At 35.9% G+C, this 25,052-nt stretch overlaps 1 protein-coding gene across 1 annotated transcript in view; it reads left to right on the top strand.

Moving 5' to 3' along the window:
• CDH12 (cadherin 12) overlaps nucleotides 1-25,052 on the top strand; it is a 596,819-nt gene that overhangs the window by 180,231 nt on the left and 391,536 nt on the right. The window contains exon 2 of the mRNA XM_071553154.1: nucleotides 12,310-12,411. The gene's annotated coding sequence lies outside the window, so the exon portion shown is untranslated. The remainder of the gene's footprint in view (nucleotides 1-12,309; nucleotides 12,412-25,052) is intronic.

Below are 25,052 nucleotides of genomic sequence, written 5' to 3' on the forward strand. Positions count from 1 at the left end.
ATGTGAGATACCAGGATGGTGGCGATGGCCGCTGTTGCTGCATTTCCCTTTCCCTTTCCCTTTCTCTTTCCCTTTCCCTTTCTCTTTCTCTTTCTCTTTCTCTTTCTCTTTCCCTTTCCCTTTCCCTTTCCCTTTCCCTTTCCCTTTCCCTTTCCCTTTCCCTTTCCCTTTCCCTTTTCTTTTCCCTTTCCCTTTCCCTTTCCCTGTCCCTGTCCCTTTCCCTGTCCCTTTCCCTGTCCCTTTCCCTGTCCCTTTCCCTGTCCCTTTCCCTTTCTTTCCCTTTCCCTTCCCCCCCTTTTCTTTTTCTCTCTCTTCTCTTTTTCTTTCTCTCTTCTCTTTTTCTTTCTTCTCTTTTTCTTTCTCTCTTTTTCTTTCAACTGAATGTCAAGTGATGGCTTCCTTGGAGAAGCATACCTGAAATGATATTTATGTTTAAACTTACATTGTTTGATCAAAGTTCCTCCTTTAATAATTAGTGTCCCTACAGGACAGGCATTTTGTTATCTGTAGCATAAGTTGTGTAGGGTTCACACATCCCTTATGAAAATTAGGGTTACACTTAGCTCCTAACTGGGAACAACAGTTAGAAACTTAAATGGGGTTCCCAAATAATAAACAACTGCCTACCTATAATAGGCCAAAATACATCCATTCCTGGTTCATGTGTTCTCTATCATTAGTGAATTATGGAGTTGCCAGTCTCTGTGCCCAACGTGCACTGCTTATGCTCACAATCTGTGTGAAGGTTTGGTTTGACAGAACAAAAGATGCCATTGCACAGAGAAGAGAAAGAATTCAGAAACAAGGTTATTTTCTAGTTCTTTGTCCTGTGTCAGATCCATACTCCTGAGGATAAAACCATTAAAGGACCATCACCTCCTCCCACTACTATGGATTCAATGAGCATTGTTAATGGGCTGCATCACTTAGAATCGAGAAGAACATGGGTCAGTAGCTATGTTTTAATAGAACTGCAAAGACATGTCCAGTGTCTCATTATACACTTGAGTTTGACTTCCTAGCCTCAGATAATGCTATTACTGGCACTGATGCCAGCTTCAGTGAACTAGGAAAACACAGAGAAGAGTGTGATTTGTGGTGTTTGTTCTATTCTTCCAGCTGGATTACGCTAAATTATTCTCTTCTCAGTGACTTGCTGCAGACATAAAGGACTGTGGTTCTTATTCTGTTGAGAAACAAGAACATTGCCTCTGCTCCAAAGTCTCAATTCTTTTCCCCCTTATGTATAATATACGCCTCCAGTGTTTGGTAGTTAAGTGAATCATAAACTTTTCATGCTCTTCAGTGGGTTACTCATATGTAAAATTACTACTATGATTGTCATGAAATTGTAATAGGACATGGCACTGATCACAGCTGTGGACTTTTTCCCAACCATCTGAATCTCCAGGTGTGCCCTTGAATTGACAATAACAAGGCGATGTGCTACTGATATACCTTTACTATATTTTGTAATGTCACTATCTGGGAAAATTGCTTCATAGGAAAGAGTTAATATAGATTCCTATTCCTATTTTTTCTCAAGATTTACATGTTTTTTACATGTCAGGAATTTCACATAAAAACATATCAAACATAGCTGCATAGATGATATATAAAGCTCATTAACTTTATGGATTAAAGTGTTAAATTTCAAGCAAGTAATGAGACCTTTTATGGTACAGATTAATAAAAATATTCTATAAAATTAAAAGCAAAGATTTTATATTGTTGAACATATTTTCTGGTTGTTTAGTTATTTCTGTGTCAGTATAAATAATAATAACCTGTAATTAGAATTCTACTCTATTTGCAAAAAAGAAGTAAATGACAAATATAACTTTTCTGCCTTATAGAAAATTCATATACATCTGGCAGTTTTTTAGTTTCACACCCCTTCTGTTCCATCCTGTCCCCCCAAACTGGAATTCCATTATCTTTGTTTAATATTTTTCAAAATAGTCATGAAGGGGGAAAATAATCTCCTACAGAAGATGATGAGCAGAACGCCCTTTATTGCCACTACATTTTTCATGTAGTTGTAGGAGGAACATAGACAAAAGGACTCTTGGGTTATATCTAGGACTACTTATTCTCTCTCTGCTACCTTGGTATAGTCGTAACTGTTGGCATCTCAGTTTAATGGGCTTCTGCTGCCACTTTTTCAGATCCTCCAGAGGACATTTGGGCTACTCAATGACTTCCAAACACCATTATCTTGTTGGAATAGCTGCATAGGACTTTATCGTCACAGGTGTTTTTTAGCAATAGTATATTTTATATACTCCAGAATAGAAGAAAATAACTTGAAATAATTGAATGGATTTTGGGATGTACTTTATTACTTGATTTCTGTTAGTCTGCATAGCCACTAGATGTTTTGTTTTTCTGGGCAGGGGGAGGATGTTGCTACGGTTGTTCTTTATATTGAGAACTAATACTGCAGGTGATGCATCAAACCTGTTTTCTAACTATTCTAATTGCATGTTTATTGTCACCACATCACATTTATACAGTTCCTGCATTTTTTTAAAAAAATATTAAGGAAATTAATCATAAAACTTTTTAATTTATATTACAGGCATCTTGGGGAATCACACACATAATTTGTACTGATATACTATTTTCTGGTGGGAGAAGGAAAGAATTGGTTTTCTTTCAGTTTTTTATTTCTTCTTCAAAGTCTACATATTCATCTGCAATCTACCAGGAATGAAGTATGGAAACATGTTGTTAATTAGTAAATTGTTATGCTTCCTATAGCTACTATCCCTACCATTGAGTTTAAGAGAGTTTGCATTTTTGAGACCAGATTTAGGTGTTGAGTCTGTAGAGTTTTGGTTCCTTCCTTATTTACATCTATCAGCTTCTGGAGGAATCTAGGCTTCACCACAGAACTTTAGTGCATAGCATCTTCAAAATAAGGTTTCATTGGACTCACACATGGTATTACATGTAAAAAATGTTGTTGCATAGTTACCTTGGGCTCAGTGTTTATTTGCAGACCACAGCATTTTTGCCTTATCTTAAATTGCTACAATACTTAACTGTAAAGCACCTAGTGCCTAAATCATGTTAGAACTGAACATATTGTGAATCACTGATATTCAGTAAAGTGGATTTTGGCTGGGAATGTGGGATTATAAACTATAAAATTCAGTGATGCAGTTTTTCTTTTAACCAATGAAATTTCAAGACCATAGAACTGCCAATTTAGTTGCCAAAATGTAAATTCCTTTGAGATTTTATCCTTTCTTTTATTTATCGTTTCATATTTTAGCAGAAAATTTGGTCTTTTGAAACATACAAATTACAGTCGTTACATATTTATGTCTGCAGTTGTTTACCTGCTCTGGTTGGTGACACAGTAGTTTCATGCTTTGCTGTTATGATGCTAGAAAACCTTCTTTTCTTGACTTGCTCCAACAAAGCAGTCGACTGATTTCTTAGAGAATCTATAGTTTGAGCTTTAACTACAGTATCATTTTGAAAAATTATATTTAGACTACAAATAGTTAAAACATCATCACCATTATCATCGCAATAATTAATAATAATAATAATAATAATAATAATAACAATAATAATAATAATAAAAAATCATCTTTTGTCCAGAGGGCAACAACACAGAATAATTAGCAAGGAACACTGCAATCAATATTCAGATAAGTACATCAGAAAGTCACCAGCTAGTTTCTGGTGACTTTGTTATAGCATGTCCAGAAATAACTTCAGAAATAAACTTACCAAAATATTTTACTCTGTTTGAAATTCTACTTGCCCAAAGCAATCACATAAAAATTTTAAGTTAGAATACCTATTGTGGAAAGCCTTACAAAATGGAAATGAGGCCTAACACCCCCAGTGACAGTCATGGCCAGTGAAGCTCTGCTTCATGTAATGCCAGAATAAAATACTATTAGTGCTGTCATTATGTTTAAAAGAAGTTCTTAGAAGAGCTGCTATCACAGAGGTGAAAGAACAAAAGAATTAACCTCGTTATAAGACATAGCTGACAAACAAATACGAAATACTTTGTGCAGTGATTTCATGTTATTTTTCAATTTCAAAATTGAAAAGTGCAATTGAAAATTGTTATTGAAAGCTGTTGTGAAGCTGACTGTATTTGCAGCACTGGAGTCTAACCCGAGGTCTGTAAATGTACAGACCACACACATTTTGGAACATTTAGAAAGGTTCAAGATCATTGCTGAGGAAAATCCTGGGCTCTGATAATGTCAAAGAAAGTCAGTGGTCTATGAGAAGTAAAAGTAAAATGCAGTGCACTGTAAAAATCCTACTATGTTTAGCAGTGGCTTTTTGAAAGAAAGCAATTTTGATTATCTCCAGATTAAGAGTGAAAATAAAAATTGTCTCAAATCCTGAGAAGTTTGCAAGACACAACACAAAGTTGCCATTGTACACGATGGTCTTAACTTCTATTCAAAAAACTTGTTTCTCTGCCTAAGTAAAAACAGTACCAGGGCTCCAAATGCCTTGCTAAAACTGAGACAGACTGTTTACATGTTCCTTCAAACTTCTGTTGACTAGCTGTGAGAATGGTAGAGAATTGCATTGTCATCCTGTTTTCAAAATGATATTTGCTACTGTTAATGTAAAAATAAATTTGAGGGTAGATAGTATTTGAATGTACTATACAATGGCAACCTTACAAATCCAGGTTGGATCTGTTATGTTAGACTAATAAGATTAGCAAAAGCATGGTAATGTCCCATATCAAATGAGAACACATGGCTTCAGCACATCACATTTCTTCTTGCATTGTTCTATCTTCACACAGCCCATGTGTTCAATGGAAGTACTATTAGAGTAAAAGTAGAGGCAATGTTCCTTTTTGACTTTATTCAGAATTTTAATATTTTTATCAATTAAATAAATTAGATTTATTAAAAGGCAAGGAAAGAAAAAAAAATAGCAATGATGAACATTCTAAATTTAAAAGAAAACATGTAATAAAAATCTTTTACCTAGTAGATAGAAATAATGTATATGTATGTTCACTAACAAGTCTGAGTGAGTAGGACTTTTACAGAGGGAATGGTGAGAAACTAAGGAAATGTCCATTTGTTTTTCCACTTAGACAAATTATCTTTCTACAGCCATTAACCAAGTAGACACATGGCATCATTTCACAGAGGAATTTATGTATAGCAAATTATTCATCAGTTCCCTGTTGTTCCTGAAACATGCTTTCTGCACAAGTGGTCTGTAAGCTATTCCAAAAGCCAAAGGCTTAAAATAGTTTGAGAGGCCATGATGATTTATTCTGAGAGATAAACTAGATATTTTTAGAAGTAATCTTCTCAGGTTTTTTTTTTCCTTTTGGTGTTTTTTGTTGTTGTTGTTGTTGGGTTTTTTTTGTTTTTGTATATTTTTTTTTTAGTAAAACTTTTAAAGGAACTTGTCATTTCTCATTAGGCATATATGTGATATGAAAGAGGATCAGGAAGACCAACACTTATCTAGAGAAATCATTGCATTTTTGATCTGGCAATGGTAATAAAGTGCTGACTAGTATCACAACTAGTCTAACATGATCCTGGATAATCCTGTCATAATTATCCTTCACCTAAATGACTTTTTTGTAGTGAAGGGGGATTAAGGCAGATAGGCTGGAGTCCAGAAGATGGTATTCAGAAAGCCAGGTATAGATTCTGTGTATTTCAAGAATTCTTTGAAAATTTTGACTGTCTAGTGATAACACTAAACATTTTTAGATACCATAGTGTGCTCTGGGTGTTCAGAACCAAATGAATTTCTGTCTGAAAATTCAGGCAAAATATAGATGTTTAAGAGACCATAAAATAATATTCAGTGTAGTGACAGAGTTCTCTGTCTTAACTCCTAGATAAATCTTGATCAGTCAATATTTTAACTTTGTAGTAATATTTATAGTAGCAATTTTATTATGGTTTTCTTGACTAATTTCTGCTAAGAAGCAGCTGTAGGATGGAAGTAAATGTCAGAGCCAAAGGCTTATTTGATTAAACTATGGCAACAGCATTAATCTTCAAAAGGATATCAAGATAATAGAGGGGTCTGGATGGACCAGGAGATTGATAATTGGTTATAAAAGCTTTTGACCTTTGAGCCAGTAGTTCAGATTCAAGCTAAGTCAGTAGTGACTAAAAATCATTATTCTCTGATAGCAGTGTGATTGCTGTGTGAAATGGGTGATTGGTTTCATTCCAATTCCTAGTGAACTGGTACTCATACTGCAAAAATAACTACTCCCATTGCCAAGGCTTAAGGAAGAAAAGGACAAGAAAACTTTTCTACTTTCTTACCTTTGGAAGTATTTGGGGAGGTGAGGGATGGGAGAAGATGCAGACCACTGACACATCAAAAGCATAAATAACTACCATCAGCCTCTTCGTAAGGAATTAAAATCTCTGCATTCTTGCTTTGGCTGCATGACACATCTCACTGACCATAATAAAAATGAAAGCTTTGTGTGTGATATAGCTATATGCATCTTTATAAAGATATTCTTCATTCAAAATTGGTTTATTTTCACTCTTTTTGTAGGAAAGAGCGTGTGGAAATAAAGGGGGTTATTTGTTGGGGGGAGGGGGGGTTGTGTTTTGGGGGTTTTTTTGGGGAGGGGGGCGGTGTTGGTGTTTTTTGTTTGTTTTTTTTTTCCTTGCAATTCCCAAAAACCTGTTTATCAAGTAATTTATATAAATCTATTTGACCTTGGAGTTATGCTTGGCCTGTTTAGAGTCAATGGATGACTCATACCTGAATTGAGTTGCGAAGGATTTACAACTGCTTCTCTGTGTCAGTTGTGTTCTGCCTCCTTAATTGGATAACCTGATGTTAATAATTAATGCCACCTGAAACCAGCATCATTTAATCCTGTAAGAAAGTCTTTGAGTTGTTGGCAGTCTCAGCAACCCCAGAGAGTTATATTAGAATGTTGGAGTGTTAGGGACTTGGCAGTGTTGGGTTAATAGCTGGACTTGGTGACCTTAAGGGTCTTTTCCAACATAAGCAATCATGTGATTTCTCCTCCTCTTACTCTTCTAAGTAAAACTTAGTTGTGTTCATTATCTCCTTCACCATCAACTTCCTTTTAACTGTGAGGAATGTGGCAACGTTGCTCACACAGACACACTTCCTGACTTTTTTTTAGTTTGCCTTTTTGTTCAATCTGTTTTGTGAGTCCTCAGCAAACTCGGAGGGTGTTCTATTGCTTCAGCATGCTCATAATGCCATGTCTTTTATATGATTTATGCTTAGTTTAAAAATGTATTTATTCTTGCCTATTTGACTTTGACCCTTTCTTTTAAATGCATTTAAATTCATAGCTTGACTATCTGCTATGTATTGTTATTGTATGGTATTAGGTTCTTTGTCTTTCATTTACATCCCCCCTCTTGTCTCACCTGAAACTCTCCCCAAGTCCCCAGCATTTAAAGTATAAATAATCCCTGTCTCATTTTTCTGTATAGTCCAACTAGTAGAGCTGACTATTAGAGGTTTTTGTGTGGTGTTTAGTTCTATAGTAAACAGAACACAGCAGAGAATGAAACCAACATTGGGCCATTTAAAACTCAAATATTGCTCATGTTGTTATAAAAAATATATTAAGAGACACTGATTTAGATGTTGCTGCATTGTTCTTTCCATGGAGACAAACTTGGTTTAGAAACCCACTGGATTTGCGTAGGATCTTTTTGAATCCTTTCAGATATGTCTTTGTAAAATGGCAAGTGCTAAAAGGGTGAACAAATATGACCATTTCATAGTGTATACTGTTGGTTGTTATAGTGTAATGGGTGAGGCTTGCTTAAAGTGCCAGCAATGTCAGGAAACATCCTTCACCTACTGCAGGCAGAAGACACAGGGAAAATGCAGGAGTGGATGCAAGGACTTACCCTGCTGCAGTCCATGAAAGCTTTATCACTGAATTCTGCTACAGAAATCTCAGAGTTCAGCAAGAGTCAGTGCTGCTTGTTTTAATATTGATTTGTGAATGAGTAAACATGAAGGCATTTTTAGCTGTACGTTGTTGTATAATTGTTTTGGAAAGCATATTTATCAAAATAAGATAGAAATATTGCTCTTTATAAAACTGGCTACTATGTTTTTGAAGAGAGGTAAAAATTACATGGCATTCTTGTTTTTCTGCTGTATGTCTGACTGCCAAATTTCTGGAAACACACTAGTGCAGTAAAGTGCAGGGAGAAGTGAAGTTTAGAAAAGACTTTTAGTGCATAATCAAGTTCTTTCTGAATGACCTCCTGAGTGGGGTACAGCTGCAAATTTCTATCTTGCAAAAAACCCTTTTGCTCATGAAGAATAAAGTTGGTGTAATGGGAATGTGGATGAAAAAATATATGCCTAGATGCCAGTTTCACAAATATGTCCAAGATGAGAATCATTACCTTCATTAGCAGTGGGGATCCATCTACCCCCCAGTGGGGGCAAGAGGGCAAAGATAGAAAAGGGCTATGAAATTCAGTCCAGATACAAAACCAAAAGAGAGTAAGTAAGGTAAGGAACCATAATTTCATGTAGTGCAAGTTAGGTGACTTCCAGTTAAAGGTTTTACTGTGAAAAATATTTGTAAAGGAAAGTGAATGATATTTCACCTTATATGTAAATTCTGTATCACTTGGTACTTCCTGCAGTTTCAAAGATGTTAACAGCTTTAACTTTGTTTTGTAAATGTGCTCAAAATCTTTTCTGAATGTGAATATGTTCCAATGTACTCAAATAGGACCATAATTCCCCTGTCAATCTCAGATTAAATGATTAATGCAGATCGTATATTACAGTTCTCATTCTGTACTCTTCCTCCAGCTAAGTAAACAGGGTATTTGGAGAAAAGATTTTTCAAATTTAATCAATGCAACTGAGAAAAAAAAATCAATAAGGTTTACAGAACCACTCCAGTCCTTATTTGCAGTAAGAATCATTGCAATCACTTTTTGGTTGCCAATGTTTTTGGTAAGAGGTGCCAAGGAATAAATAATTAGGGCTGTATGCTTCATGTTAAGAATATTTTTAAGGAAATAGGAACCTGCAGTGCTCACACCAAAAATCTGAATATTTAGTTGTTTGAGTTTTCTTTGACTTGGCATTCTGAACTTCATTATTTACTTCTTCATCAGCAGACTTGAGACTCCTGCAATGTGTGTAGTTATGAATGTATGTTTCAGCTGCTGTTTTGAACCGATATCAAGTGTTATTGGTCCATGAAGTTAATATTGTTGCTATCAAATCCAGTAAGATGAGGAACTAACACTGAGAAAAAGGAAGTTGTTTTGTTTTGGAATTTTTCATTTTCTATAAGTGGTTTCTGAGACAGAAGAAGCTTGTACAGCATTGGGATTCTTCTCATGGAACACTTTTTTTTGTTGTTTGTGAGGGTTGATTTTTGTTTGATATACTAATATTTTTTAGTGTAATGACTACAAGTAAATTCTTAAAAAGAAAAAGGATTGTGGTTGGTTTCATAAGCTTGGAGTAAAGCATGCAATTCAAATCCTATTTGTCTCAGTAAGAAAGTTAAAAAGAATTCTCCTGGTTCTCATGCTGCCTTCCTCCCAAATATGGTGAAGGGCAAAACAGATCACCATGTCCATATGGTCCGAGTATTTGAATAGTACAAGCTATTGCAATTGGAGTCAATTGCTTCCACAGTAAATTCATTCCCAGTTAATAGAATATCATGGTGTCGCAGGTTTGGCCTGGCTGTTGCCAACCCTGGACTGGCCCCCCTTCCCCCTCCCAGAACCTTCCCAGCAAAGGAAAGGGAAAAAAAAAATGAAAAGAAACGCACTCTAAAGAAACTGAACTGAATAAAAAGAATAAATTATATTTACTAACATTTACAAACCACACTGTATACAAAATACATAGGATCCCAACCCCCAGGGGAGAGGGGAAGGGAGAAAAGGGGATTGATTAGCCAGAAAATAGGGAAGACACCAACCCAACCCAAAGAAATCGAATGAATCAAAACAAACACAATTAAAAACCTCAAGGAAGGGGAACAAGAATGAAACAATCTCACCCAGGACAGGAGAAACACCAGGGACCGGAGGGACCACACCTCCACCACCTCCCTCCAGCTCCTCAGCCGAGGAAGGGAAGGAAAAAGAAAAACCACTCCCCCACTGCTACGTGGAAGACACGTGTGGAATACTTGTAACTTCCTTAGATACAATGGTTACTGAGGAAGCCATGGGTCAAACCATTACACATGGGCAGAACAATTTTGTGTTTGAATGGTACTAATAAGTTGAAATAATCATTGAATAAATACTCCTTCCACTGAAGTTAAAGGAAGTGCTGCGATTCCCTCCCTAAACATCCCCTGCCCAGCTCTCCCAAATAAGACTGTAGCTTCTGAAGGTATCAAAAGTAGTTCTGTATTAATCCAGTCAAGCGGAGTGGAAGTACTGTAAAAGAACTTGTATAAGTATGCAATTGTCTTGGTTTGAGAAAAGCAACTGCCAACCCCCCCAAGCACAGAGAGAAAAGCCTCCCTCCTAACACCAGGGAAAGGGAGGAAAAGAGAGGGGAAAGAAAAAAAAAACACTTCAAACCGCATTTATACTAAATCTACATATATTTTTACAGAAAGGAAGAGGCAATTAGAAGAGAGTACAAATATACACTCACACAAGTTTGCAACAACAAGTTCCCCACCTCAACTTCTTAACGAACACACAAATTCTACTGTCTTAACTACACATTACTTAAGAAAATACTTATTCCCCAGGGAGACAAACTCAAGCAGAAAGGAGAGACCCAGAACAACACATTTTACTTTCCTGAGATACTCTGTGAGCCAGTGGTGGGCCTGGTCCTCTCCATCACCCCTAGGACAGCATCGTGCGTCCTCCCAAGAGGAGGGCTGAGAAGCGACTGCCTTAACCACTCCCACACTGGTTCCTACTTCCCTGGAGATGATGTCATAATGTGGTATGGAATACAAACTTACTGGCTAGAAGAGGTCAGCTGTTAGCTCAGTCCAGCTCAAGTCAGCTGACAGCTTCGGCCTAGTCCACACTTCAAAGCCCAAATTTAGGCCCACCTAGGTGAACCCATAACAGCAATTCATGTTGTAGTATACTATTAGCTTTTCTTGTGACGTTTCCTTGAAGTATGGAGATTTGGGTTAATAATGCCAGTAATAAATGGCTTATTCTCCTCTGCATGCATAATTCACCTGCAAATTGTGAGTGTACACATTTCTAAAAGCCTTAATATAATCTAATTGTTTGGCACAGAGTTGGTAGTATGTGACTCTTTAGTAACCCTTTATCTTGGATAAAAACACTGCCTATGGTGGAAAAGAATGCAACTAGATAGTCACCAGCTCATCTGTTTGTCTTCCCCTGAGTTTTCTCTGCTTTTATAATTTTGTATCTGAATGTCATCTCTCTCTTAAAATCCCTCCAGTATTAGGTCTGGACTCCCATGGGTTTTGATTTCCTTTTTCTCTGCCCTCCTACTCATTTTTCTTCTGTCCATCTGCATTCAAAAATCTCAATAAGCAAATAACTGAATGAAAAGTAAAAACAGCAAAGAACCCTCCAAGTTTTAGTCCTATTAAAGTAATAGAAAATATTTTCCAGCATTTGTTTATTTGGTGTTTTTTCCCTAATTATCTAAACAATAGTTCAAATGTGCCTCAGAGCTGTGATAGGCACTAGTTCAGGATAGGCTGGTTATGGAAGTTGCTTCTGTGAGTTATAGAATTGCTCTTATGAGAAAAATTACCATCCTACCATGTATGATACTGATTTATACCATTATGGTAGTGACAAAATTGGCTGCAAACTCATTGTGAAAAGAACAAATCATTACATGTGATGTCCCTGGCTCATGTTATCGCTCCTCCATCCTTTTCAAAAGAAATCTTTGTATGTTTATTTTCATGCTGTGATGAATGATAGCTGACAGAAAGGAAAGCCAGCCAAGGCAATGCATACAAATCAGAGCCATAATAGGTTGTTCTGCAGTAATGCCTACTGGCAGTAAAATCCCACAAGTTTTAGACAGCTATAAGGAACGTGAGCAATTTAATTCTGGATGTTTTTTCAGTGGGGTCCATCAGCTTGAATGGGTGTCTATGTCCTGCTCCTCACCTTGTCATACTCACACAACAGGGACAAAAAAAAGTGCTGCATGGTGATCTATTAACATTTTTTATGAAAGATTTAGATTCCCAATAACACAAATCACTGTGATTTTGCTGTAAATCTTTTCATTCTTATGAGAAAAAAATAGTTGACCATGACAATTTAACTCTTGTGTGTGTTTTTACAGGCTATAGTGGCTCAGTCAGCTGAGGATTGTGGTGAATGAGGCGAACTAAGGGCTGTACTTCACTTATATAAAGTCTCGGAACATGTGCCATCCTATTCACAGGTAGATTTAAAAAAGAAACAAAAAAACAAAACGAAAACAACTCTGTAGATGTCTGTCATCTCAAAGAAATATGTAATAATTGGGATAAACTTGTAATGTTTAACCTTGTGGATTCAGTTCTCACTTTTTAGTTGGTGGAATTTTTTGTTTGTGTTTGTTGTTATTTATATATTAAAAGCAATTTAGTTTTAGGCCCATGAAACTGAGCTCAATAAATCCAGGATTCTAGTTACCCTTGCTGCAAATCTCAACAAAACTTCTTGATTTAATCTAGAGATTGCACGGCTACCTACCAACTGACTATTTACAAAAAAAAAAAACAAACCCTGTGTTGTATATTACCTGTTTTAGACTATTTCAATTTTGATGTAGATTGGAGAAAATAAAAGTACCTTTACAGTTTGTTCTGTAGCTCTTAAAGGACAGAAACTAATTTTCTCTCTGAGCTTTGCTTTTGTGATTTTTTTCCTTGTAATTGCATGGTGTTATTTTTGTCAGATGGTATTTGTCTCCTTTCAAAGGCATACCTTAGCAGAACCTCTTTCACAGGGGTAAAAAACAATGTCATAGACTTCCTCATGTTTATTAATACACTATTTTCTATTCCAATTGTTGCTTATGGAATGTGCTATAACCTGGTTTTGCTATATTTTTGTCTTAATGCTAGGGATGACAAAAAAGTCCATTACAGACAGGTATGAATTTGATAACTTTGAAATTAACTCTAAATTATTTTATGTAAAAGCTTAAATGAGTTTGAAGTGCAGTTTCACAAAGATGGCAAAGGTTGGTGAATTTTGGGGGTTTTATTTTATTTTTGGTAATTTGGTCTATGAGGCATGGGAAAAAAAAAAGGACAAATGACATGGAATGATTAAATGCAGTAATATTCCATGTATCAGAGTTTTGTTGAATGCCATTTGTAGACCAAGAAATATCTGAATGCCTATTTTCTTCTGATGAAGTTATACAGAAAAGATGAAAGACAAAAGGTGTGGACAGTTGTTTAAGGCTTGTTGTAGTTTAATTTCAGTGGAAAATAAAATGAAAGCGTGCATATGTCATGGGTTTTTTTTAAAAATATGATGGATATTTTCTCTATAGTAAGACTTTGTTCTGCTCAAATTCCATTTTATTCATCCTTGATTTCAATGGATAATGTACTGTTAAGCTGCCAGTGTAGTTGTGTGGCTGAATACAAAGAGAGGTTCTTTTACATATGTCTGCATTTTGCTAGTTGTGTGCCATATCTTATGCAAATATTGAAAGATTTGAGATGTATTTTTACCATAAATTTCTAATGAAACCTTCAGAAAAAAGTTGGAAGTGTCTGAATCCTCGATTTTTTTGTTCAAGTTTGTCTTTGGAACAAAACGCACTTTTCATTATGCATCTTGTCTTACCTAAGTCTGGGTTTGTGAGTCGTCTAAAGGATTTAGGAAATTTAGCTTATATCTTAGTGACTCTGCCAAATATAAGAAAAGACCTCTAATATCAGTGTGATCAGCACTTGTTATCTTGACTAGGCTTGCTGGAGTTGTGCCAAAGGATCTTGGTATGAGACTATACTTCTGCTTTGCAAAATGGTCTTTGTGTGATATATTTCCATGCACTTTGCTTTTTAAAAAATTAGGTTTTTGACATCTGGATTGTAATTGAAATTACATATTGTTTCAGGGCCCTCAGGTGGCCCGTATGAGAAGTTAATGAGAGTGATAAGAGAGAGCAAGTAATGTAGAATGGTTTTATTAAATTTTATTTCAATTTTGATGACATCAGAGCTGAGTAGAATATCTTCTGAAAAATGCCTTTGTGTGGACAAAGATGAATTTTGCCATACTTGGCATGTTACTGTTTATTGATAATGAGTGTATATTCTCGCCTCATTTATTATGAAATAAAATTTTAATTTGCAGGATTATAAAATCAGGCACATAATTCGAAATCTGTTTCAGCTTTTTATATGGGTTAGATAAGCCTATATGCATTTGATAAGTTTCTATTAATATGTGTGCATATAAGTAGAGATGTGGAAATCAGCATATTAACGAACATTTAATAGAAAAGTATTAGAATAACAAAATGCTTTGTATTCACCTCATTTGTAACGGTTTTAATGCTCAAATGTTTGTTTTAGCTGCATAAATTTCTGCTAGGATCAGGAAAATAAGCTCTAGATTTGTGAGCTTTGAAGAGCTAAATGGATAAACCAAACATTATGTGGTTGTCTGCTCTGTCCTTCACAGCCCATTCTCTCCCTCCTTTTCATCATGAGTTCCTACAGGGGAACATGTTGGTTGAAAGTGTGTGTAGAGGCAGCAATCAAGGTCATCATAGTCTCATCCAATCTGAAAAAACCAGAGAGATAAACAATGACAAAAAAAAAAAGGTCTTTTATTGTTGTCAAAGCAATACTACAGGAGAGATGAGGAGGCAGCTTGGTTATGGGACAACAATCCATAATTTATTTTGTAGATGTCTCTGTAATTTAAGCAGCAGGCAGAACAACCACACAGTTGTAGATGCTCTGGGGAAAGGATATCCAGAGCCTCGTAAATCATGGTAAGGATTAAAAGCAATGAGCATTTATCTTCTTAACCTCATAAACCAGTATTGCAAAGCCAAGGATTACAACTTACTGTGCATGTAATCTTTGTTCAGTGATAAATGGTGTCAATTTTCTTAAAGGCTTCTCTCAGTTAACAGTAGCACCTACCTTTTGGAAAGGGAAAAAAAACAAAAAACACCTGTGATCTTAAAAGCATTTTTGTTTTTAAAAGAATACATAACTTTTCCCAGAAAAGAAGAGAAAAAAAAGCAGGTTGATTCTTGCCAAGTCCATTGTTTGTAATCCTTGACCTGTTTTTATAATGTTAATGTTTATAAACATGTTTTAAAACTTTGCTTAATAAGCACAGCACCATAAAGCTAATTACTTTTCACATTGTAAAATGATGGAGTCCTGAATAAAGAAAGCCTTTGCTTCAATTCACCTACTTTTTCAATATTTCAATAAACATTTGACTTGAATGCTCATTGAGATTAAAGAATAACCTCACAATGATAAAACGTAACATGTATTCAGTCTGCTAAATAAGTGCAGTAAAGCCTAAATTTATCTGCCTACTTTTATATGCTAATATACCCATAAATATGTTCTAACTTATCCACCAATGTATTAAAAATGGTTTGCTTCTAAACTCAGGATGCAAGTGTAGAGGGATTGAAAATATTTGAAAGAGAAAAGAATGTATTTGATATTGTGAGGAGGCCCTTTCACAGCTGAGCAAACTAAGATCAGGGAAGCAAGACTGACCATTTAAAAAAAACCCCAAACCTGATATGTGACTCAAAATTTTCTCTGTTTCTGCCAGGGAAAAAAATAGAGGAAAATACTGTTCTTACTGTTACTTTATTCCCTGTCCCTTTGTAGTTTGACAAAACATTTCTAATGACATTGGGTAAGTGAATGAAACAACTGCAGTCCTGCAAGGGTTGTGCAGCTGAAACAGCTTTTCTGTTATGAGTTGAGAGGCACTGCTTTTCTGGTCCTTTATTTACTGATTAAAAAACAATCCATGAGGTAGCTTAGTATTTAGTAATTAGATTTCAAATTAATGTATCTTTGAATAGAAATGCTGTAATATTGAAGAATTTTGTTCCAGAGAGATGTCCTTCAAAATATATTTTCCTCTGGTATGTTCTACAAGCAATTCATTATTGCTATCATACAGTGTACATTGAGAGGACATCAACTCACTAGACCGAGTCCAGAGGAGAGACACCACATTGATTAGAGGGGTTTAAGCACCTCTTCTAGGAGGAGAGGCTGAGAGAATTGGAATTGTTCAGACTGGAAAAGAGAAAGTTTTGGGATCACCTGAAGGCTGACTTCCAGTACCTGAAGGGTACCTACAAGAAAGACAGAGAGGAACATTTTACAAGGGCACGTAGGGACAGAGGAAGGGGAAATGGCTTCAAACTGAAAGAGAGTAGGTTTAGATTAGTAGCAAAAAAATTCTTTTCTGTGAGGGTGATGAGGCACTGGAACAGATTGCCCAGAGAAGCCATGGATGCCACATCCCTAGAAGTGTTGAAGGCCATATTGTATGGAGATCTGAGCAACCTGGTCTAGTGAGAGGGATCCCTGTGTATGGCAGAGGAGTTGCAAACAGATGATCTTTAAGGTCCCTTCAAACATAGGTCATTCCATGATTCTGTGATCTAAAGGTGAAAGAGTTGGACCACAGTTACAAACCTTGAAAATTAACAAAACAATAAAAAAAAAAGATGCATGTATGTCATTTGAGTCTTCTTGATAATTCAAACCTTTGGATTGTTTACAGCCACAAAGAGACATTGTGTTATAATGTCTATATTCAGTCATTATGTCTTTTCTAGAGAGAGTTTCCTGAGTACTGACAGAAGATCACAATCACAAGAATATTGGTTTGTCAACTGCTTCAGGTCAGACCATTTAATAGCTGCTTAAACAATGCTGTAAAATTTTACAGGCCTCTGGCAAGACTTTCTGTCATCATTTCAGGATAGCTGTATCCTCTGATTATCTCATAAAGATTGTACTGGAAGTGTCTTGGACAGATTTTCTGTGGTGATTTTTCTTCAGATTCAACTATTTTACTGTCTCCGCTTTTCTTCTTACTTTGAATATGTAAAAATTTATCTAATTTCTAATATCCTATTAGGATGTTTGATTACTCTAGAAATGTAGTCAATAAAACAGATGATGCAGGAAGACAGAATATGCTTATACATCTACCATGTTAGGCAAGAACGATGTTGTTGCTATGCAATTAAATACTAGTTTTGAATACTATTTGCACACATACTTTTTTTTCTTTCTATGATTTCATGTAAACTTGAAAATTAATTCTTTATGATCAATGTTGATTTTCGTCTTCATAAAACATACCATACTGCATTCATGAACCCTGAAATGGATCACAGAATAAGAGTCCACGATACATGAAAACCTTTAAAATAAAACTGTGAAGAAAACAGCTGGCTATTGAGTGAACTGGCAAAACCTACTCTTTGTTTAGAAATGTTATTTTGGCCTAATGCAAATGTCTTTGCAATTTTTTTAATAATACCATTTGCACTATGTATGACTGACATAGAACATTCTGTTTTGAGAGAGCAGGATAAGCAGGTAACTGTTGCAAATGGATAGCTGAGACATACTTTGGTAATCTCATGCAAAACACATGCACCTTTTGGAATTAGTTATTAATTTGGGATACATCAGATTCTACTGCCAACCTGAGATAATTTTAAAAGACAATAATTTGCTGAGCCTGGATCAGAAAATAAATGTGATTGAACAAATATTCAGGTTTCAAAGTCTATACCTGATTAAATTGTGAATTACAGGAATTATGTCTAAGACTAATCCAAGCTAATCAGGTGCTTTAGAAAAGTCTGAATTTGTTTTACATGGTTGAAATGAAAGAGTTAAATTAAACTATTAGTGCCTAAAATCAAAGAAAAATTCTCAGGACAACTTTAGTATAGTTAAGGCAGAGAGATCTTTAATTAAAGCTCTTTAAGGTGCACAAAATACATTAGAACACACTCACAATAGGTCTTTTACAATTTTATAATACTAGCTAATTCCTCCCACTCTTCATCTACCTCAGGCCTTCTGTCCTGCTTGGAGCAGATTCAAGGATTCTGGGCATCCTGAATAGCTTTAACTAAAGTTATTTTGGAATGTGCTTGATATATCTCGTTCCAGTACACTCTCTTCAGACTAGATGTCTCTTAGCTTGCTAAAAAGTCTCTATCTACTTAAATCGTTGATGAGAAACATAAGCGACATTTCAGAATTTGGTACAAAAGTATTTAGCTGAAAGCTCTACCCTAAAATTGCTAAAGAAAAGTGCTAAAAGCTGCATTAAAAACTATATACTTATGAACCTTAAGGCATCACTAGAAATATTCCATATTCTTATTCACCTGAAACACACAACTGAAAATGGCAAAATGTTGTTACAACGCTACAGATTTGCTTATAACATTTTACAAGGAAAATAGATTTTAGAGATGTTTTTTCAGGAATGAAGATTACGTTATGAAAAGAGAAGTTTGAGGTTGGGTTTTTTTTGTTGTGTTTTTTTTTTTTGTGTGTGTGTGTGTGTGTGTGTGTTGTTTTGGTGGGGGTTTTGGTTTTTTGTGTTTTGCTTGTTTGTTTTTGTTTTGTTGTTGTTGTTTTTTCCTTAGGCCTGGCAATTTGAATGAAATTATTCTTGTTACTACTGAACCTGGTTATTTTAAATATATCTGAAAAGTGACAGTGTGTTTAAAGCCTTGGATGAATGAGTAGATCACAGTGGAAAAACTAGAACCTATTGATCTAGTTAAAAGTAGGACTAGAAAATTTTAATATATCTAAGTCTCAGCTATTGAAAGTGGTTTATGGTACTGGATAGTCATGTGTTGTTGCACTTGGAAACAATTTATCCTACTGTCTTACCAATACAACACCATGCCAAAAGTTATTAGTTTTGATGAAAAAAACTTTTTAGCAGTGGGGTAGTGCTGGGCTGTCACAACTGTTTGTCTTCAGCTTCTTACTGAGTGCCCTTATATGGTACTGCACTGCATTATGTGAGCATCTGCTTGCATTCCACTGACTGCAGCAGGCATGGCTTCAGAAACAAGGGAGTTTTAAACAACAATGAGTCTTACAGGATTAAAATATGAAATCCTTACAGCGATAAGAGCCAAAATATCAAGCTTGTTCTCTTGAGAAGATGTTCAAAAGTCATAAGGACTCACTTAGAAAATTTCCAAACTGTTTGCAGTACGAAGCACTTATTTTACTCAGTGCTTCATACAGTCAAATTTGGCACAGATTCTTCCCAGTCTTAATCCTAAATTCAGATGAATGGTATCAAGAATAAATTAAGAGTACATTTCAAGGAGTCTATCATTAATCAGAAGCTCTATTGATGCAGTTTTCTTCATACTTGCTATTGAAATGTTGTCCTTGTTTTCCAGGTGGCAAGGGAACAATGTGTCTGATAATGTTTTGCTCTGCTTTTTGCATATACACTGAACATGGAATTGATATTGAATCCTGTAAACCAGACAAGATATGTCAGAGTATTTCTTTCTATTCTTCTGTTTGGCAGCTTGTAGTTTCAGAACCAAAGTGTCCATAAAGGAGTCTAGAGAGTTCTGCGTTTTCTATACAACCCCTGTAGAGTTTACAGAGGTGATAGGCATGTTTCAAATAGCCTGTTATTTTTAGTATGTGGGAGTCTATACATGTGTTGAAAGGTGTTTCTAGATTATTTTTGCTTCAGAAAATGTCTTAAGAAATATGATTGGTAATGAATGTCAAGGCTGCATTTATCCATCTGATTTTTTTTATTTATAAGATATGGAGATCAGTAGTTGTCTTGGTTTGAGCCAAAACTACCACAGTAGTAACCATCTGAGACCCTCTACAGAGCTAGGTTCTACAAGCCTTTATTTGCACTGGTAAGCCTGGAACTGAACTCCTGATGCTCAGTGGTATTACTCATAGAAATGTGAGTTTTGAAAGGAATGGAGCTGAGATTTTGAATTCTAACTCAATATATCCTTTTAAGAATTATTTAAATATGTACTTCAAGAATGGGATATTACAAAAAATCAGATTGCTGCAGTCCACTGGGTACATACAATATTTAAAAAATTTCATGGAGGAAAAACGTGTGTATGCAGTGCTGCAAAATAGTCAAATGCTTAGTGTACGAACAAGCTAAGCAATATTTGTCACCTCTAAAATGAAGTAAAATCTATTTTAAAAGTTTTATTATATAGAGAAATTAAGCACTACAGAGACTACAACCACTCAAAACATTTCCACAGAATCAAAGAATCATTTAAGCTGGAAAAGACCTATGATGTCATTGAGTCCCATCTTTGACTGGACGTTGTCAACTAAACCATAGCACTAAGTGCCACATCCACTTGTTTCTTGAACACCTTCAGGGATGGTGACTCCACCATCTTCCTGGGCAGTCCATTCCCATGTTTAACAACCCTTTATGTGAAGAAGTTCCCTCTGTCAGTTATGCAAGACTCATTCCTAAAATCAAAGAGTTTTGATGAAGATAGATTACAAATCAATGTCAACAGTGTAGGATTTGTTATTTTCACTACACCTCAGGGAAACATATTTTGTTGTTGTAAATTTAAGGTTTAGTTGAAGCAAAACAGAAAATAAGACATTTGAATATGAAAACCCAACCAAAGTGCGGTTGAGTTTTCTTACAAAATTTAGATTTTTTTTAGATAAAAATATTGAATCATAAATGAAATTACTCACATTTTTTAACAGCATGCATATTTTGCTTAAAAATAAAATTAAATTAAAAAAAATTGAAGTGTTACAGGCAACTTACCTGTAAGTAATTATTCTGTTTCTATTTTTCACTGTCCATTTTGTGACATCATGGTGCCACCCATATCTCAAAAAGATTGTTCAGTTTGCTGCTCTTGCAACATAAGCATATTGAGTTTGTTTGTCAGCTACCATGTCAAAAACCCTGGAAATCTAAATTCATTACTGATGTAAAAGAAAGCAAAAAAATTCTTCTTCCTTTCTTATATCAATCATTCACTGGATCAATCCAGATTTATATGTTAAGACCACTGCTGTAAAAGTTATAGATGAAATCAATGTAACTCTTACACAGTTGTAATCTTAAAATACAATTTTCTGCTTTGCTGATGTAATATAACATTTTGAATTCTAAAAAGTAGAAATGGAGCTAAAAAAATAAATGGAATTATAGAAATGCACAGATTATGAATAAGTTATGTGAAAACTTTCTGATCTTGTAGTCTTTTGGACAGAGTAGAAAACAGCAGATGTCTTAAATCCTGACTAAGAATTTTGATACCTTTTCACTTGACGTTTTAATCTGCACTTGATCTAGACATGTCAACAAAGAGAAAGCACAAAGTCGGTTACAGAACTGTTCTTCATAATGAAAAGATGACTTACATTCAGAGTGGAATTGTATGGTCATAAGGATTTTGCTGTGATCTTACACCTGCCTTTATTCAATATTATCATTAACCTCATGAGTGATGAAACAGAAATCTGCATTGCCTATCAATTTTGTAGATAAATTTGCCATCCGCAAAACTGCTGAGAATTAAGAGTGAGTAGGGGTTAGACTCTGCATTCAAACTAACACTGAGAAATGGAGAAGTAGCTACCAAAAGGTGTTGTGAAACTTAGACAAATGGAACATCTGTCCTCAGTTGAGCTGGCAAAATGCCAACTGTCCAAGACAGAGTGAAAAGGGTTCCTCTTCCTCCCAACCAGCTAAGGGGAAAAGAAGAGGGAGAGAGGAAAAAAAACTTCCAAAGCCAGGTCTATGCTGAAACTAACTACATGTATTTATACAGAAAAGAGAAAATTAAGAGGATACTACAATATAACACACACTTACACAAGTTATGTATAACAAGAAATAACTTCCCACTTCCCAGTAAACACAAATTCTACCATTTTAACTACGAATCATTCTAGAGAAGTTGGTTCTTCAGAGACAGACTTAAGCAGAGAGAAAAGCTAAGAACAAACATTTTACTTCCCTCAGATAACATGATGTTAAGCCGGTGCTCTGGGCTTGGGCCTCCCCATCCCTCCTGGGACAGCAGAGTGTCTTGCTGGGACCACAGCTGTGAAGCAACTGCCCAAGCCACACCCACACACCAGCTCTTACCCCTTTTGAGATGATGCAATATGGTGTGGAATACAATCTTATTGGCCAGAAGAAGTCAGCTGTTAGCTGGCTCAGTCCAGCTTAAATCAGCTGACAATCCTAGGCCTAGCTGAACTTTAAAACCTAAATTTAGGCCCACCTGGCTAAACCCATAACAACATCTTTGCACAGAAATTACCAGAGACAACACACAGACTGAAGAACTACTGGTTAGGTAACTGTTCAGGGGGAGGGAAGAGGAGAGGAAGAACTGCAAAGTGAATTTGGTTCTGTAAAGTTAGTTCAGGATGGAGAATGTAAAATTTGGGACATGATCTGATGATTGGAAAGATAGGTCTTGCACACATTGTAGGAATGGCAAATTCCTCGGTGTTAGATATTGATAGATTCATTGCCCTGGTGGGAAGAAAACCTTGGGAATCAAAGAACTTGTAACAACCTTGGAGAACAAAAATGTGAGAAGATCCTCCTTTTTTATGTGATTTGTAACGCTTCACAACAAAGGAATCGTATATCTCCTACACAATCATGATGACTTGGACTGGAAAGTTACAGAGAAAGCCTAAAGGATATATATATATATAGTGTATCTGTTTTAATAAAATTGTCTTAGTTCCTGCAAGAGAATGAAGTCTGTGCCTTCTATCCCCCACGACTATCTACAAAAAAGGCACAAAAGGCAATAGAGGGAATTACTGTACACACATCTCATTTTAGCTTCTGAGGGACTCACAGAGTCCTCCTAAAGCTCCCATCTAGGCCCATGAAGGAGAAGATAGTGACTGGAACAGTCAGCATGGATTAACCAAAGGGAGTTTATGCTTGACCAACCTGATTGCTTTCTGCTATGTGAACGTGGAGAAAACAGTGCATAATATTTGCCTTATATAAGGCTTTCAGCAGTGTTAGTGTTGAACATTACACTCTGGATGATGGAAAACTAGATGGATTAAAAGCTGATTGGATGGCTGAGACCAGAGAGTAGTGATGAATGGATCAGGTGCTACTTGAAGTCCTGTGATAATAAATTAAGTATGTGGTGGGTCTAATGGTTTAGTGAGATGGCATCTGGGCTGTATTCATAGGGTCACAGATAGAACATTGGCATAAAAGGATTATCCCTCTTCTGTTCAGAACTTGTGAGACCTCCAGCTAGATGCTACTTGCAATATTGGGTTCCACAATACCAGAGAGACATCAGCTAGCTGAAGTGAGGTTAGCAGAGGATCTCCAAGCCACTCAGGAGTGGAGCACTTGTTCTGTGAGAAGTGAATGAAAGATCAGGACTTTTTCAGCCTGGAGAAGAGACTGCTTTGGAGGATGTATCAGCAGCTTGCTAGTTCTTCCAAGTGGGTTAGCAAAATGATGGAGCTGGGCTTTTCATAGGCATGCACTGGGGAGAATGAAAGGCAGCAGGTGTGAACTGAAATAAGTGGGGTTCAGACTGGACATATCGAAAAACTTTGTAAGTCTCAGGACAGTCAAACTGGGGAACAGGTTTTTCTGTGAGCTTTTTCATCTCAACTCCAGTAATGCTTTTCTGGTTTTTTTAATTATACTTTGAGATATCGGGGGGGGGGGTGTGGGGTTGGGAAGAGAGAGAGAAAGTGGAATAAATGAACAAACTTAATCTGCCATCATACATTCTTGAAAGAGAGAAGAATAAAGTGTTGTCCCACAACAGGCAAGGCAAGGATTAAGTGTTTTCTTACTTTATATTAAGAGAGACTTGAATTACATATAATTAAAAATCTTATTGTGGAGAAATATCACTGAAATAGACTGTTAAGGAGAATCAAGAAGAATTCATTATTGGAGACATTTAGTAACAGTAGCATCTGTCCAAAACACAATGATTTCTGAGAGTAGAAAATAGAATATTTGAATATATTTAGTATTGTGCATGCAAATACTTTGCTAAAATGATTCCTGACCTCAAGCCCCTATTGTTTGCAGTATAACTAGGAGGTAAAGTTTGAAAAAAACTTCAGACACTAAGTGTGTCAGAATTTGTTCAAAGACTGACTTAGCTGTCGGTTTCACTACTTTTCTCTGTAAGATTTATGTCAAATCATGTTAAAATATAACTGCATTTTTACATGAGTCTGTACAAATCACGCAACATTCTTAGAATCTGGGCTGCTGTCATTTAAGCATTCACAGGGTACATCTTCAAATGCTCCTAAAAAAATACTGATAGGATGTTATTTCATTTTTGCAGATCATTAAAAGAGTGAAAAGCAAGCCATTCCCATTTTTGAAAAGTTAGTTATCTGAAATAGAAATAACAGCTGTAGTTCCAAGTTCATCCTCTGTTTTCTTATGTAAAGATCAAATTTGTTACTTTGTTACTTCATATTACAAATTTATGTTTTGTTATTAATGTTTTAAATTTTATCTTGCCTATGTGTGAACATGATAATAGCCTAGTGTGAAGCATATGTATTTATAGGACAGCATTAGGAATGGAGTTTCTTCTCTCCATGAGCTGTGTCAGATGTCCCTCCTGATGCAGCACACTCCCTTGTCTTCTGGGCTGTGCTGCCTCGTGCATGGAGAGCAAGGCTGCTTGAGACAAACCCACACCTTTTTCTTTGTGATTTGCTTGTACTTTAGGAAAAGTAGAAGCGTGACATGAATTGTTCTTTCTCTGGACAACTGTGTGTTATCCTGAGAATTTAATGGAGAAATTGTGTGTCTTCCCTTTGTGTAGACTGAGAAGTCAACTCATGACTGACTCAGGAGCAGGTGATGATGTTCATTTCACAGGTTTTGGAATCATAACTGTTCAGTTTCCACCATGCAGGCAGGGGAACATAATGTTGTCTGAAGTATGGGTTTCTGATGCTTCTTTGTCATGTCATTTTGAATCTGGTGGTTTTTGCTGGA

Source organism: Pithys albifrons, chromosome 4, assembly GCF_047495875.1.
Source record: "Pithys albifrons albifrons isolate INPA30051 chromosome 4, PitAlb_v1, whole genome shotgun sequence".
NCBI lineage: Eukaryota > Metazoa > Chordata > Aves > Passeriformes > Thamnophilidae > Pithys > Pithys albifrons.